The sequence below is a fragment of the Desmodus rotundus genome, chromosome 11, assembly GCF_022682495.2.
Source record: "Desmodus rotundus isolate HL8 chromosome 11, HLdesRot8A.1, whole genome shotgun sequence".
NCBI classification, from domain to species: Eukaryota; Metazoa; Chordata; class Mammalia; order Chiroptera; family Phyllostomidae; genus Desmodus; species Desmodus rotundus.
The window spans coordinates 40,989,851-40,995,850 of NC_071397.1; positions in this window are offsets into that span (position 1 = coordinate 40,989,851).

Genomic DNA, 6,000 nt, shown 5'->3' on the forward strand with positions numbered 1-6,000 from the left:
CAATTTTCTGAAAAAAGTGTCAGTTTTACCAGATGCTTCTGGTCTTGGCTGCCTAATCCATTTGCTCTCTCAACAGCTGCAAGCCCTTTGTCAGACCCCACACCTCCTCCCACGTGCTGTCTCTGTCAGTTGGAATCCAATTGGTGCCTGCTGCAGGCACTAAATTTTAGGCAAATAAAATAGCAGGGGTGAATCATGAATAAGACCAGTAAAAGTACCCTCCCTTTTTGCTTGTAAATTATAGTATCACAATTACACTCCTAAACACTCAGAAAGCTGAGTCAATGATTGGAAAGTAATTTGTTTTCAGTTAGAGTTCCAGGATGTTTTTGGAAAAAGCAGCAAACTCGTTTATGGAAGGTATATTGTTACAGACTGTGCCATGCAAAATTGGATTAACTGTATCATTTGTATTTAATCCTCACACACTCTGTGTGCAGGAGTATCGGAGCCCCTGTTTTACACATGAGAAAACAGGCTCAGAGAAGTCAACCAAGTTACCCAAAGTCATATATCTAATAAGTGGAAGATTCTAGATCTGTACCTAGGCTGACTGATTATGAAGTCTGAACTCTCTCTGTTCTGCTCCTTGCCTGGCATAAGACCTGAAGCACATAAAAAGCATACTTGTCCTGGTCTAGATTCCTCATTCCCTTGAATGTCAAACCCTGAACTTAAAGTATACAAATAAATTATGTCATTGAAAGTAGTCATCACAGAAGTTTTGTCACTTATAAGACAGTCTCATATTTGCAAATACTGTATCTTGAGAATTTTTAAGTTCCCAAATGAGAGGGCATTTGTTATAACCTTTCCTCCACAATGGCTGCAAAGCTGTATTGAAATGGGTTTGAGAGACGTCAGGAAGGTCAATCACAAGGGTATGATTGGCTCCTGCAAGCTAGCCAAAATAGTCAAATCCAAGTCTTAGAATAATTACACACTATTACATTATGAATAATTAGAATTGATCATGAACAACGGTTAAATCCAACAGCCTGTAACACTGAATCAGAACTTGATCAGGTCTTCTCTTTAGAACCAGTCTTGGAGTTAATATGACACAATGGTTAAAAGCAAGGGGATTTGGAGACCAATTACCCAGGCTTGAATCCTTGGCTCTGACACATACTAGCTGTATGGTCTTGGGCTTTATTTTCCCTCTCTGTGCCTCAGTTTCCTTCATTTTAAAATGATGATGGGATTTGTGTGGACAATACGTGAAATCTTGGGTATCAAATGCTTAGTAAGATCTCAACTGTTAGCAATTTTTATTACTTATCACCATACAAGTTTTCTTAGCAAGGTTCATTTATTTATGGTCCTACTGAATCCTATCCCTTAGTCTCTGTTTTACTACTCACTCTATTTAACAGAACTGCGACTGTACAACTTCATCCATTTTTAAATTTCAGATTTACTCTCCAAAGAGAAGGCATTTCCACTGATGAAGAATAATCATGGCTTAATTCTGGCAGCAAGAATTGGATGAATATAAAGCCTCCAACATGCTTGTTTTTAAAGGGACAAGCCTCAACTTGCATGCGCAAGTTCTGTAATGTTGGTTTCAAAAGCAGTTCTGTTACTTTATAGTCATGCCTCATAAAGGGTGATATCTTTCACTTATTTCATGAGATTTCCAACTGCATTTGTAATTTCATGAGTATATCAGGATCTGTCCAAGATGTCACGTGCTGTTCTGAATTAAACACAAACTCCAAAGCGTTTGAAGTTCACTGCATCTGCAATTGCTATCAGAGACTCCAGGAGTTGAATCTCGCCCTCACATTTGATACCAGCTGAAAGAGACCAATAATCTTTGACCAATCATCCTTCTCTAAGCAGCTTACACTCAACAGGATTTAAAGTTCTGAGACAGTTTTAAACTTTCTCCACCCTTAGCTTCCTGTAGCAACAAGTGAAAGAATCAGGCAAAGACAGGTGGTTAAATTTTTTTTCATACAAAGGTATGTCTTACTTTTATGTTTTCATGGCAATTAATAACTAAAATTTCATAAAACCTATGCAAAAGCTTACAATTCCCTAGAATACTTAATAGTATTTCTTACTCACACTCGCAGTATTCCTTTACTCATACAATACTCCTAAGAAATACTTAATAGTATTCCCTTACTCATAATTGCAGGTATTTCTGCAATTAAAAAATGTGCACTGGCATGGCTGAGCTTCCTTTTCCCACAAGGTTCTCTGGTCTCCAAAAGGGGAGCACAAGGGATACAGATGTGACAACTGCTGCTGCATTTTGGTTCTTTGGTTACATTATGTAAAACTGTAAAATAAGAAATTTGCTTTTGACATTTTCTGGTTTCCTGTTTTAATTCCCTTCTCTACCTTTTGGCATCTCCTCCTCTGGCCCTTTTATTGTAAAGTTCCTTTCTCTCTCCTTGTCCTCAACACGATCTATCTGTTTCTTTTGCCCCCCATAAGGTAGGAGATTTAGTCATCCTGGTATTCGCCCCAGTGCCTACCAAGAACAGTGTCCTCAAAACTGATGGGTGTGCAATAATTATTTCTCCAATTAAATTTAAACTATTTCTCAGTATGCTGCTATTCACCAATGTTAACTAAGTGTGCTAGCTCTTTAGGGTGGTGGCGGGGTAGATCATGGCCTCCATAAACTCTTTAGGAATATTTTCATCTGAACTGATAATTATTAAAGACAAAATGTGTAACAAGAAGGAATGGATGTGTCTGTAGAACCTCAGGACCAGTGGTGGGCCAGTGAGGAGAAAACATTAAAGTCTGGATAGAGGAGTCCTCTCTTGAAATCTCTCAGTTATTTCATGCATATATAGTCATATGTGAGTGTGTGCATGAGAGAGAAAGGGGGGGTATAAATGCATCTTTTACTGACAAAAAAAGCATTTGCATTTTTGAGGTCTTAAAAAACTTATATACTTCCAGGAACTCCATTTTATTTGCTGGAACAAAATCACTGAATCCAAATTTTAGCTTTCTACATAGTTTAAATATGAAAAAAAAATGTTGAAATAACCTAATTTTTGTATGGAAGCTATAGAAGTTGAGACTCTATGAAGAATGCTGTTATGGCCTTTGAAAAATATCTTATTTTGTTTGAAGACAGAATTATAACCATTAAAATATGAATTCTATTGACTTTTCCTTAATATTATTTTACATGAGGAATATGACTGCACCTTTCATGTATAATAGAAAAGAAATGCAAATGTTTTCTAATGTATTGATAAAATATGATTGTTAAATTTCAGTGTGTACCCGTTAACATGAATAAGAAAGATCCAGAAAGAATAAGACCTTATTTCAAAATGGCATTTTAGCACATTATTTATACAGAAGGTTTTCCAAAGTAACTCTATTAAGAGAATGGTTTCATTCTGTCTCACTTTCAATAATAAAACTACAAAAAAGTGTCCACATTGTGGTATATAATGTGCTTCCATTAGAGCCTTATTTTCTTGTCAAGGTTTTTACTTAAATCCTAATCTTTTGATGCAACAGAGGCTTCAAATTAAATAAGAGACAGTGGCTTTCATTTTCTTACTTTAACATGACACATATTTCTAGCTTAAAGTGATTGCCAAGAAAATGTGTAACTCCTCTAAATTGGCTGTTTAAAGTGCCACAGCAGATTTGACTCTTAAATCCCATGCACAGTTAAAGTCCACCTCACAGTGCATTTGAAGTAGGTGCTTTGTGTTTAAAAATAAAAACTGTAAAATTTTAGTGCTTCATGCTTTTTGACTACAAATTGGTTACTTTCCTTTAATAGTGGAAGAATTAAGTACATTAAAAATCTGCTGTTAGAGCATGTGATTGTGGCCTCCCATCTCTCCTTTTTCTGGAAATGAAGGGAATGTTGAAAGCGTTTCTAGTTTATAATGTAAGAGGTGGCCAAGCATTTACAACTCTATATACTCTTCCAGTCAAATTCTTCCAAACCTCAGACCTGGCCAGCAGGTTTCTCCCAGACGATTTTCATTTTCATAACATTCACATCCAATAAACTGCACAAAACATACTGTGAGAGAAAAAAGGGGGACAGGAAATGGCTCTGTTGCATGCTTATTGCATCCTATTGCCTGTGGGTTGCTTGTTATGAGTTTTAACTATGTAAATATGACGTATATGACATCAGAATTTAATCTTAAAGCTTCTATGTGGGAGATAGAGTGTGACTTTATTGTTAGGGCTAAAATCAACTGGGTGTTGACAGGTCTCAAAAGTCACTGAGTAAAAGCTTAAAAAGAAAAGGCTCAGACTGATAAGCTGTTCTTTGATTGACAACTTCAGGCTTGACTGCCACTATTGAAAACAGTTGGGTAAAAGTTTTGTGGGAAAAAAACATGTTATTTCATAAGAAGCTATACTGGGAAATATAAGAAGATTTATAAGCTGATATAGCACAAAACCCAAAGAAAAACAGGTGTGAGGTTTAGAAAGTCTGGAACCTGGGAGAAAGGACACTGTCTATGAATGATTTAATTAATATCATAAAAGAACTTTATGCAAAAGAATGCCAACAAAAGGAGAAAAATAAAACATTGCTGTCCACTGGCTTTGGTTTTCAACAAATCATTTGTCAACAGCTTGTGGTGAAACAATTTGGGGGTGGGGCATAAAATGCAGAAGCAAAAGATTACAATGGGAAGTAAATGCAGAAGGAAAATAACATAGTCCTCTTTTCATCTTTCTAATAGAGTAGAACCAATTCTGGCACTGTAAAATCCATTATGGAAACAATAAAATAAATGCATTCTAAAGTAGCCATCAATGGTCAATTGAATTGTTACAATTGTTATACATGCCATATCTTATCAAATATTATCCATAAGGAAGTATACAATTCCTGTTGTGCCAATTATCCTACTATGTGCATCATAAACTTTAATGGCTTGTCAGGGAATGTCACTTGGCTAATGATTTTTCCCTTCAAAAATTGCATCATCACAGTCAGATGGAAAACATATTCTAATGTGGCAAAGTGTTAAGGAAATTTAATACTCTAGGGCTAAATGAAACTGCTATGGTTCATCTCCTGGATAAGAATAACAATTTATGAATGCAATATTCATTTCCTGAGGTGAACACAAGCAAAAACTTCATCTGAAACCTAAAACCTAGATGTTTGGCCTCTGGTAGTTTCCTCATTTAACTCATTGATGTCAAATATTAAGGCCACTGTTAAGATCACATCTGGGGAGTGCTCACTTCTTCAACTTTCCTAATTACTTTTACAGGGAACTCCTGGCATAATTGTGTTTGCCAAAACCAGACCACAGAGTCTACAAGATCATCTTTCACTTTTAAAATATTGTTAAAAATCAATTTGTTTTTCCTTGACCATTAAAACTGATTAACAGTTTGGCATTTTAATTCACAGAGGCATTCATTCAGAGCTAAGGTTCTCTTAATAGAACAAGTTATATGGAGAAATCATGAAGTTATAAACTTAGAATATGTATGTCTCTAAGACTAGAAAACCAAGAGACTGTCATATTTGCAGAAAAAGAAAGAGAACAATTGCCAAGAGCCATATTTTTTCTTCCAAAAGCTAAAGTTCTGCACTATATATTTTAGTATATTAAATATAATAAATCTAACTTACAGGGAAGCCTATTTGAGTCTAATCTATGAATAATAGAAGACACAACTACAAGACAATATTTTGAGTTTTTAATCCAATCCCCTCTCATTTAAAAAAATCCACTCCTATTTAAGTACAGAATTCTAGGCCACAGGGTAAAATGTTTAGATAAATGTACGAAAAGTTGATTGGCCATCTAACACTTCTACAGAATTAGGAGCAAGGTTTGCTCAAAGCAAGAATCTGAAGACCTGTCCATCACTATGGACACCATAACTGGAGGCAATGAGAAGGCAGCAGAGAGAAACACATTGCAAGCTTTCAGGCAAAAGGCCTCTTTACCTTCCATAAACTCATCCTCTGACAGGTAAGCCAAACCAAATGCAGAGGTGAAAGATGCTTTGATTCCATTA